Below are 12448 nucleotides of genomic sequence, written 5' to 3' on the forward strand. Positions count from 1 at the left end.
ATTAAAAGAGTGAGGTTTGAGCTGGAAGAGCAATATTCAAATCTAGGATATACTACTTCTTAATACTCTGGTACTAGACCTCTCCAAACTCTCTAGAGGAATAATTATACATTATTGGAAATATAAAAACAGTAAGTTTAAATAGTTAGTGATCAGATAAAATTATATTTGTGCTAAATCAACAAACCAAGTGAACTTGGACTCAAAATTCATTTTAGCTGTTTTTTAATACCCTTTGAGTCATTTAGACTCTGTCAAAATAAATAAACCTAACACGAAGCCAATCAGTATAATTTTTCTTCTACATATTTCTGCCTTTACCTTAATAATAAAATATGGGTGTGGAAATCCCAAAACCTTCAATAAATATTTGGTATGATCTTAATAATTCCAGCTTTAACTGTACCAAGACTAAGTCAATATTTCACACACACACACACACACACACCTAGAAACTTGCATATTCTCATCATTTTAGTTCTTGTTGATAGCTTATCTGGATAATTCACACTGAAGAAAATCTTTCGCTGAGGACTTTATACGAATTAGTTAGAGCTATTGTTTTCAGTAAACCATGCAATTGTATTAAATTTCATATTCATTTTGCATGTTGTGGACAGCATTTACCTGTTCAGCTAGAGTGAATACTTCAAATAAAACCAGATTTATGGAGCCCAAATCTTTCCTTCCTGGTCATTTTCTACTCAAGGATACATTTTGGCCTAACATGAACCAAATCACAACAGAAGTCTCTTTCTTTTCATTTTTTACCACATCCTAAGCAATTCCTCCAAGGGCTTCCTCAGAGTTATCTGCAGATGGGAAAGACAATTCACAATGCAATAAAATTTATAGCTCATAAAATTATGAATAAGCCAAACGTTAAAAAAGAAAAGTTAAACTAGGTTTAAAATGATTTTTATAATATCAGCCACATGAATTGACACAGAAAATGAATTGCAAATGTGAGGGAATGCAACAACTAAATGTTCTGTGCTCTCTGGGTGTTAAATGGAGACTGTCAGCACAACACAAAGAGATTGAGGAAATAGTCATTGATTTCTCTCAGTAGAGGTGGCCAAAGTAAGACCCAATGTAGATTCTTTAAAGCAGATTAACTGGGTATGACTATAAGTACACAAGCCAAAAAAAGGAAGTACTTGGAAATTAAAGGATGAAGTGAAATGAGTCAACCGAAATCATCTGTGTGGCTATTTTTGTTAAAAACATTAAAAATACAAGCAAATAAAGAATTAAACAATCTAAACTTTTCTTTCTCTCAGTACTGGAAGTTCTTTTTAAAAAGTAATATTAGAATACTTAGCAATATCAGAATAACCTCAGTCTTTCACTTCACTAACCTTCTTACCATGGATACCCTTGGCAACAAAGACATCAGTATCTAGAAGGATGGTTGATGAAAGCAGATACAAATATCTAATCCAGAACTGTCAAGCCCCCCCACAAGGAAGTGTCCTTGGTGGTCTTCTTTTCTATCTATACACACCTTTCCTGGATGACCTCATCTATTCTTTTCATTCTAATGATGATCTATACATTGATGATTCTTAAAACAACATCATTATGGCTCATATTCTTGTGCCCCAGGCTCATATTTCTTTTATTGATATCTGAATGTTTCTTAGTAACTTCAACCATATGCCTCTATTCAAGCTCAGTATCTGGTCCCAACCTGCTCTTTCTTCTGTATTTTCCATCCCAGTCAAATATTATTCACCCACATGTGTAGGGGGACCCAGGAAAGGGGGAATTAAGTCCCCTTTTTTGTATCCCTGGCCCATTCCAACCAGTCAGAATATTTGGTCATCAATACCTAAGACATGTCTTTTGAGATACTATTTCTGTCCATCTCTATTATTACTTGTTCATTCCATGCTTTCCTCCTAGTTGGCTCTGTATCACTGGGGTGTGCCCTCGGAAAATTCTGTTTCTGAAGCTCCCTTACCATTTGGCTTCTGCTTCAGTTTGTTCAGGTTCAGTGGCACATGTGGAAATTGGAGACCTGGAGAAGGGGGAGGATCAGGTTATTCCCAGCCACACAGTGACCCAAATATTCCAGGTTTATCAGACTTCAGGGTTTTGCTCATACTCTGGATAGAACTCTTTTTCACCTTTTCCATAAGGCAAGTTCCTACTCTCTTCAGGCCCAGCTCAAATGTCAATGGATTGTCTCCTCACCTCACCTCTTATATAGGCATCTTATATAGGTGTCAAGTAACATGCTTTGAGCACTTTGAAAACACCTTCAGTATAGCACTTAATGTACGAATGAAATTGGTTCCTCATCAAAGATATTATTAAGTCAAATAAAGTACATTTTATTTCTTATCTAACTTGACATTTAATGTTCAGTACTTTTTAAATCTACTGGGCAATCCCATCCTTGCTGCCACACCCATTTTCTTGTTATGTTTCCACTTACACTTACACTCTTTTTCTGTCTTAAAATTCTCCAAGATGTTTTGTATTGCCTTTGTTTTTCTCTCCCCACCCTTCTTGAATGGCATCAACTACTTTTATGTTTCCATCTAGCATCAGTAAATAGATGACTCAGTCTGTATCTCTGGTCCATGTTTGCCTCTACAACTTCAGATATGAATATACTGGATATCTCCTTCTGTATGATCCATGGCTTCTCAAAAACCTCATAACAAACTTAGTTCATTATTTTCCTCAAGCCCATCAAGTTTCCCACCACAACCCTCCACCAACCTGTGTCTCAGGAAATATCATTGTGAAATTTCTCCAACCAGAAGCCTGGGAGTCAAAATTGATTTCTCCTCCCCTAGCACAGATATTTAAATCAGCCAGAAATATTTGTAAATTTTCCCTCTTTCATAACTCACTAATGTGGTTTTCTATCCCCATTAAAACACCCTTAAATAGACACATGAAAAGATGTTCACCATCACCATTCGTTAGGGAACTGCAAATCAAAACTGAGATATCACCTTACACCTGTCAGAATGGCTAGAATAAAAAAGACAAGAAATAACAAGTGTTGTCAAGGATGTGGAGAAAAAGGAAACTTTGTGCATTGTTGGTGGAAACGCAAATTAGTACAACCACTGTGGAAAACAGTATGAAGATTTCTTAAAAAATTAAAAATAAAGAATAGAATTACCATATGATCCCGTAATTCCTCTACTGAGTATTTATCCAAAGAAAACAAAAACACTAATTTAAAAAGCTACGTGTACCCCTATGTTTACTGCAGCATTATTTGAAATAGCCAAGATATGGATGTAATCTAACTGTCCCTCCATAGATGAGTGAATAAAGAAGATGTTGTATATATAATGGAATATTACTCAGCCATAAAAAAAGAATGAGATCTTGCCATTTGTAACAACATGGATGGACCTGAAGGGTATAATACTAAGTGAAAGGAGTCAGACAGAGAAAGACAAAAGACAGATGATTTCACTCACATGTTTTAAAAAAACAAACAAACAAATGAACAACAACAAAAGAGAGACCAAAAAAAAAAAAAAAAAAAACCTTAAAAGCAGAGAAAAAAAAGGGGGTTACCAAAGGGAAGGTGAGTGGAGGGATGCGTGAAATAGATAAAGGAGATTAAGAGTACACTAGTGATGAGCACTGAGTAATGTATAGAAATGTGGAATCATTATATTGTACACCTGAAACTAATATAACACTGTATGTTAATTATACTTCAGTACAAAAAACAAAGTCCTGGATATCCCAAAACACACAGCCACCTCATCAGTTGGAATGGGGACAGGGAAAATTTTCCACACTGAATGCCTCCTCACATTGTCCACTAGCCACTGTGGTATCTCTGTAGTAGGTCTGGAGGAAATGAAGCTCTTTCCTCACTGAGCTTACACAGTAGTCCTCCATAAGAATGTGCAGGTTCTCCATACTGCTCAGTAATGGTGAGTTTGCCTGCCCCCTGTTGGCTTTTGGGCTCAGCACAGAGCGCTCAGAATTCAGTGTTTTGGTGGACATGCACCTTCTGCCGTCTGTCAAGGGCAGTGCAGGATGATCTGTGTTTACTGGAGATGGATGGGCAACCCCCACCCCCATCCCCAGCCACTACTACTAATATATATTTAATATCAAATGAGGAATACCACACACTGAAACAAAAAACATCTTGGTATAAATAAACGTTTAAAAATACCCTTATATAGACTCTCATCACTTATCACCGAGAGTGTTTCTATACTAATCAATTTCTATGGCCTCCTGTTCATTCTTCACATTGCTCCTAGAAAAATGTTCCTCATTGCTCCTTAGAATATAGTTCTGACTCCATCAATCTGTAGGTGGAAACTTTTGATGGCATTCTACTAAGTTCAGAATAAAATCTATACTCTTTATCATGACAAAAGACTCCACAATTTCACCTCATCTAACTTATCTTTCACCACACCTTCTTTTCACTGTGCTCTAGTACTATCAAAATATCTGCAGTTTTTTGGTTTCCCGTATCATCGCCTGTGGCTCACTCCTCCCTCTTCCCAGAATGCACTTCCTTTCTTTCTTGGCCTAGAAAACCCATTGGTCTTCCATTGAGATTTCATTCAAGCATACCTCCTCCAGAAAGCTTTTTGTATACAGTCACATTAAGGTGTATTTTATCCATTATCCCATAGTGCCCTGTGCATACTTCTATGAGAACAGTTGTCACTGTTTTCTAATCTTATTTGTATTTCCATCTCTACCACCAGACTATGAATTCCTTGAAGGCCAGATCTGTGTCTTTTTCTCTGAGTCCTCTCTACTTATTATAGTTTTCTAGCACAAACAAATATTAAATAAATATTTCTTGGTTGAATTAAGTAATCTTCTCATAGTTATATGTTTATATGGCATATCTAAAATACATACTTATTGGAGGAAATTGAAGGTTAATGATCAGATCTTATTCACCCTTGAATCCTTAGCATCAAGCAGAATGCCTGACATACAAGTATTCAATAAATGTTAAATTTTTATTGGTCCTAAATGCTCTAGATTGAGTTGATTTGGTGCCTGAGTTCACTGGAAAACCATACCAGTCCTCTGCTTTCTTGTGCTATGCCAAACTATCGAGGAAGTTAGTCTGTCAGTCTGTCTTTTGAGGACCTATATTAAGCAAATACTGTGAAAACCGTAAAAGGTTTGGTCTTTGTTCTCTTGGAATTTTATAATCTAAATACATACATAGCTGAATATATGAGTTTAATATCAGAGTCTGTCATATGGACGAGACAGACAGGATCTTACTCTTCCTATAAAATAGTTCAACACTCCCCTTACCCTCCATGGATTCACAGATAACATTGTTCCCATCTGTGGATGCTGTTTTACAATACAAAAACTTTTCTAAAATCCATATCAAGAGCTAGGAAATGAGTCAGAAAAAGACCTCTCACTCTATGAGATAACTTGCTCTAATTTCCTCATTAGTGAAAACGACATCATCATAAAGAATATCTGCCAACAATCTGATATAAAAATGTACATGCATCATGAAAAATAATTGCTGTTCAATTACTACTGAATTATAAAGCCGTCGTACAGGTGCAATAATGCAAGAGCTTTGAAAGTATGAAAAACTGCTTAGCTTGGGTAATTACATGTGTTCGAATAAAGTCCCCAAAATAAAATTTGCCGAGTTTGAAAAAACAATAAAATCAGAACCAAAGTGCTATTTATAGCTATATATTTTTTAATTTTCTGGTTTTTTTCTCTTGTATAAATTTTGAAAGACCAGGGATAATAATTTTTAACTCTGGGGTCCAGAGAAAGAGAGCAATGTAGTAGCTCTTCCTTTGCTTTCCACCTTCCCCACCTCTCAAATTGGATCCACAGGGGCAGTACCACGAAGATAGAAATCTAGCCATAACCAAGGTAATTGTATCTTTTAAAATAGTTAAATCTTACTTATGCCCTCTGCATAGTTTACATATACAAATGGAAAAATTTATAGGAAGACAATTCCATTACTACTGTGAAAGGGATATATTTCTTGTAAATTTCCAAGGTCTTTAGCAAGGGAAATTAGAAGCAGAGAACCAGAAAGGGCCTTAAATCTCATCTACTCCAAGGCCCTTAGTCACTGTTTAAGAAAACGGAGGTCTTAAAAATTTTATTGTACACATTTGTGTAGACAGTGGAAGAACTGGGTCTAAAAGCATTTCTACAATATTGCAGATTTGATTAAGCATAAGCTCTATTGTTCCAGGTCAGTTTCTAATTTTCAAAGTACTCAAATTTCAAAGCTCTAAGACTTATTTTTACCCAACTGCAATGTTATAAAAATACAATTAGACTGGCAGAAAAAGGACATGAATTTATGGCAGGACAGGTTATTAATTAGTTAAAATAGCTTAGACCAGTCATTTCACCTCTCAGACCTTCAGTTGTAAAACACTGTGAAACAAGGAGTGTGGCCAAAATGCCCTCTTCCAGATCTAAAATCATACAAATTTGAAATTAGAGGATAGTTGGTCTAAAATTATGGGTGTCTAAAATGAGATACCGCTGGTCCTATCTGTGTATCCACCATCTCCAATACTCCCCCACCAATGGTAAGACATCTTGCTTAGGGAGCCATCATTCCTTTAAAGCACGTCTGTTAACTTATGGCCAAGCTCATATTCTAAACAAATGATTGGTTTAAGAGCTGGGAGGGAGGGGTGTGGAAGGGGCTTTAACATTCATCATTATTTTAAGTTTTCAAGACCAGTGCTATAGAAGTTAATTATTTCCTCCTACATATTTTCCCCAAAATTGGTGCAGGCAAAACCCAAATCTGAGATGAATGACAGGGACTTAGTTTCACCTTCTCGTTGATTAACACAGTACATGATCCAACTGCTTTCATTTTTCTTTTAATGAAAATATAATCTAGTGTTAAAATAACAGCCACATTGTTTAGTTTACTCCAAGAAATAAGAGGAAGTGACTCAAAGAAATTTAAATTAGATTCGTATTTTGTAATTAATTTTAAAACAACTGAAGCATATCCATTTTCTTATTTTAATAAAAACTTTAATTTTTTCTCAAAAAAAGATTATTGTTGTTCTACAGTTTATGTTTAGCATTGGCTATAGTCTCTTATAGCCATCTGTAGGCCCCTTCCTTGGGGGTGGCATAATGCCCCATAAAGTCTCATGAAATTTGAATGGTATTCAATAGAGGTGATTAGCTAGAAAGCCATGTTCTAAGCTTTCTTTGCTTTGGGAATGTTTAACATTGTTATACAAAGTTTCGTTGGAGATACCTTTCACCTGGGCTCACAGCAAGAAGTAACTCTTTCCACATGCACAAAGAAAGCGAATTTGATTCCCCTCTTTCATGGCCTATCCAATATGATGTTGGGGCCTCAAACTCCATCTGTCACATAGTAGCCATCTTCCTTTACCCCAGATCTGTTCCTTTGTGCTGCATAAGACCGCTACCCACTGAAATGTCTACACTAGAAAGCTGTACATCATCCTTAATGCCCTTATTTCCTCATGCCACACATCCAAGGAGCCCTAAAGCTTCTGTGTCTGCTTTTCTATCAAACCCTAGTACTTTTTTCCATTTATTTTCCCTAGATTACTATATTAGTACTCTAAGTGGTGGTGGTGAGAAAAAGAAGTATCTAGAAATTATTGGGTCTTGCCAGTACCTCTTAACTCATGCTCATACTTCTGATCTTGAATAGAAAAAAAAAAATGATTTGGTATGAAAAGCTTTAGTCCTTTATACCTTGCTTTTGGTAGAAATTCATTCTACTTAGATAAGTCTGGCGTATAGAAGAAAAATGACTTCGAGAACCAGTCAAAATTCTGTCTCATAAAGCCATTTATGATCTTTTTTTTATCTTTTCAGCTTCAGGATTCATGTCTCCTCAAATCCTTGTAGCTCCCTGATCCAGATCTTCTGAATCTGCTCCTGCCTCAAACCATTGAAAAAAAAAAAACACTTCTTAGGTCCTTCAAGAGTAAACGTTCTACATTACAGAGAACAAGCTCTCTGTTAGGAGCACCTCTCACCTTACATATTTTCTCCAAGCTGAATTCTATCCCTCAAAAGAACCCAAGCAGAGATATTGCTTCAATGGGAACCCTTCTGTGAACTTGCTGAGGTTGGGAAAGAAGCTGGGCTGTATGCTCTGTGGCCCTTTCTTTTTCCTCCATCATGGCACACAGCTCACTGGACCGTAGTTCTTGCTGGATTGTTGATATTCCTTATTACACTGTAGCCCCAGAAAGCCAAGGCTAGTATTTCGTTGTTACAGGATCCTCAGAGCCTGGCTTTTACTAGGTGCTTAATAAATATTTGGTCGTGGTCAGATAAGGTCCACTGGTGCATAGGAACGCTTTTGTTTCCTTCATAACATCCCAAGGACGTCAAATCCTTAACCATTCTTTCATTTATTCACTCAGGAAGTCAACTACACATTTATCCATTTAAAATGTTTTAATATATAGGCATCAAGTGGATTTTACCTAGTTATTAAGAGTCAAGATCCTGGTAGCAGACTGGGAAAAACTAAACCAATAGCACTCCTTGCAGAACTCTGATGGAATAAAGGTTATTTGTGTCTGAATATGGCAAACATCACAGCGACCCTCAGCCCCTAGGCACACGCTGAAACCACTAGTACATTCCAGGCAGTGTGCTAGGCAGTGGGGGTGTAAAGACAAGTAGGAAACTGCTCCTGTTCTCCAAGATCTCAGTCAGTGAGGAAAAGTCATGCAAACTAATTAATATATGTATATGTATCAAAAGAGAGAAAGAGATACAGTGTTTTAAGAGCACAGAAAAGACTATCTGGGAATCAGAGGAGCCTTTACTGAGGATGTGATACTTATGCTGAGTTTTAAGGAATGAAAAGAGGCTCCCTGAGTGGAAGCAATGGCATGTGAAAAGATAAAAAGATGAAAGAGCATAGCGTAGTCATGAAACCGTGAGCATGTCATCCAGCTCCATGGCAGACTGGCAAGGGAAGGTTCTCATCACAAAATTAAAAAAAAAAAAAAGTTTCTGGAGGGTTTAGGGAGAATTACATAGAAGAATGTTTCCCAATACCTTGGAATTAGAAATGATTTTAGGTGATATGTAGTTTGGACATTAAATAATGTAGAATTCTGTGGAGAAAAAAGTGGTTTTTTACATAATATCTTTCCATATTTTTATTATATGAAAGAAAAAACATCTGTTAAGTGTAGGCTCTGGAGTCAGAGCACCTAGGTTGAAGTCTCTGCTGTATAATTAATTATCTTGAATAAGTTAATTTATTTTGTGCCTCAGTTTCCATAACTGTAAAATGGGGTTCATAAAAATAGCATTTACATCATTAAGTGGTTTCAAAGATAAATGAATTAATTCTTAGAATGGAACCTGACCAAAAAAAGCACTTAATAAGTGTTAGCTATTATTTTTAATTAGGATTATTATATTTATTTTTATCTGTTATTATGGCAAGTGATGCCATTTATAGTAATAATTTAAAGTTTCCTGTTAAATAGACTTACTTGATTTTAAAGAACAAATCATTCTAAACAATACTACTAAGGAAACAATATAAGATAAAAAATCAGGACAGGCAGAGGGGCAAGAGAGTCCACAGATATGGGAAATAGGTGAAAATAATGTACACATGACTGGGGTTGAGATCAAAGGAAGCCATACTGGAGGCAGTGAGAAAAGGAGAAAGGTTAAAAGTTCAAATTTAGATCAGAGTAGAAAAGGTGAAGAAGAAAAAGTTGGATTTGTGAAATGTTTAGAAGGTTGAATTGACAGGATTTCCCTGCTCTCAAAGTCTAGATAGTGCCTGCCATGTGGTAAGAACTCAGTAAATATTTTCTGTGAAAAGGTAGACAAAATAGGTAAGGAAACAATAAAGAAAAAGTCTAAGACAACTCACAATTTTCCAGTTTGAATATTTGGGTAGGTGGTGATGTTAAAGAAGGTAAAGCAAGAGGAGGAGGACCTGGAAAGAAGATGATGAGTTAGCATAGGATGTGATGAGTTTGATTTTTTAATAGAAATCTAGATGGAGATGTCCATCAGTTTTTCAGAAACTCAGGACAAATGTCTTGGTTACACATTAGATTTGAGATCTATCAATTCCATATTCTGAAGTACGTCTCTGTTTTTTTCTTCATGATCAAAACAGAAAGAAAAGACAGAAAAAGAGGGATGGTATGGATGGTGTCTATCAGGCAGGGTTCTCCAGAGAAACAGAACCAAAAGGATACACATTTATGCAGTAAGAGATTTATTTTAAGGAATTGGCTCACATGATTGTGAAGGCTTCATGAGTCCAAAATCTGATTGAGGACTCTGGGAGGCTTGAGACTCAGGAAAAAGTTACAGTTCTGGACCAAACGCAGTCTGCTGGAAAACCAGGAAGAGCCAATATTGCAGGAAAGTCCAAAGGCAATCTCCTTAAGGATCACCTCTTGCTCAGGGGAGTCAGCCTTTTGTTCTATTCTGGCCTTCAATTGACTGGATAAAGCAATATGCTTTGCTTAAAGACAGTGATTGAAATGTAAATCTCATCCAAAAATGCCTTCACAGAAACATCCAGAATATTGTTTGGCCAAATTTTCTGGGCACTGTGGCCCAGCCAAGTTGACACATAAAATTATTATAGTGTACCTGTGATAAATCACCCTCATCTTACTTACTTTATACAAATATGCCTTCTATGTAGATTTCAGTACAACAGCAAAATTCATAATAGTCTTTAGTGGTATGGAAGGAAATCCCCTTAGGAGTACAACGGCCTTCATTCTTAGTTATCCTCAGAAAAAGAATAGAATATTTTTTGCATACTTGGGATGGCATGAGCTATTATCTGCTGGAGTCTGAAGTAATTCTCCTTCGCACTAGATAGGAGGATAGGGGTAAAAATACATACAATTGCCAGAGCCTCTGTATAATGGAAGAGTAAGGGTTAACACAGAGAATGTCTTTCCTAAAACAAAACTACAGTCTGATATGTACCGTTGCATTTCCACTTCACAGCTTAAACAATGCAGCAAAAATTTCACTCCAACAAGTCTTTGATGCACAATTTTAATAATTAAATTATAGTTAAGACCAGTCCTTCATGTTCTTGACAATGCTTGAACCAGGTTTTTTACCAAACTTCATAGTCAATGTAATAAAATGGAATTGATAGGCCTAAAAGAATAAATATCTTCAAATGACCTTTGTGCTTATCATATACAGAGAATTATTGAGCTAGAAAAGCTCTTCCCTTAAAAAATGCTTATTAAGTGTTTAGAGGACCTATGAAAAGTCATTCCACAAATGTACATAAAATTTGAAAGTGTTACAGCAACACATTGTAAAACCATTTTAGAAAATACTATAGTTTTCTCAAAATTTATAATCAACTTAGAGATTATAAAAATACTTTGTAATCCTACATTACTAAAAATGGCCTCCATAAAAGCAGGGTTTCCATTTCTGGTACATTCCTGCAACCCTCATGGGATCTGATGCATTCATGCTCTGGATGCTTAGTAAAAACCATGGAGGATCATTAGTTCATCAAATGAGCCTCTGACTAATTTTCCAAATTAAATAAGATACATTTTCCAATACCTGTAAGTATGGCCAACATTATTACCCCACACATTGACTTATGACTTTTGTTTTGCCAATGAAGAATTCTAGTGTTGGGGTACCTGGGTGGCTCAGTTGCTTAAGTGTCTGCCTTTGGCTCAGGTCATGATCCCAGGGTCCTGGGATCGAGCCCCACGTCAGGATCCCTGCTCAATAGGGAGCCTGCATCTCCCTCTCTCTCTGCTGTTCCCTCTTGCTTGTGCTTGCTCTCGCTCTCTCTCTCTTTCTCTCTGTAAAAATAAGTAAATAAAATCTAAAAAAAATTCTAGTGTTAAGTATAGTCTTTGCATTCCAAAAACAACATGGGCTTTTCAATTAAAAAAAAAAAATGCCTGAAGTTTGTATTGCAATTTGACTTATATCAACATGCCTGAAAACTTTCCCACATTCTAACTCAGTAATACTGTTAAATACTAGTCTACGAATATAATGTGGGTTTCTTAAATTCCACCTATGAGTATAATCATATGGCATTTATTTTTCTCTGACTGACTTATTTCATTTAGCATAATACTCTCTAGCTCCATCCATGTCGTTGCAAATGGCAAGATTTCATTCTTTTTGATGGCTGAGTAATATTCCATTTGTGTGCCCGTGTGTGTGTGTGTGTGTGTGTGTGTGTGCGCGCGCGCACGTGCGTGCCTCTTTTTTATCCATTTGTCAGTCGATGGACATTTGGGCTCTTTACATAATTTAGCTATTGTGGAAAAAACAAATGATCATAGGAGGGAAACAAGAGAGAGGAAAACCAAGAAACAGACTCTTAACTATAGAGAACAAATTGAGGATTACCAGATGGGTGGTGGGGGGACAGGTTAAACAGGTGATGGGGATTAAGGAG

The sequence above is a fragment of the Neomonachus schauinslandi genome, chromosome 5 (assembly GCF_002201575.2).
Source record: "Neomonachus schauinslandi chromosome 5, ASM220157v2, whole genome shotgun sequence".
Classification (NCBI taxonomy): domain Eukaryota; kingdom Metazoa; phylum Chordata; class Mammalia; order Carnivora; family Phocidae; genus Neomonachus; species Neomonachus schauinslandi.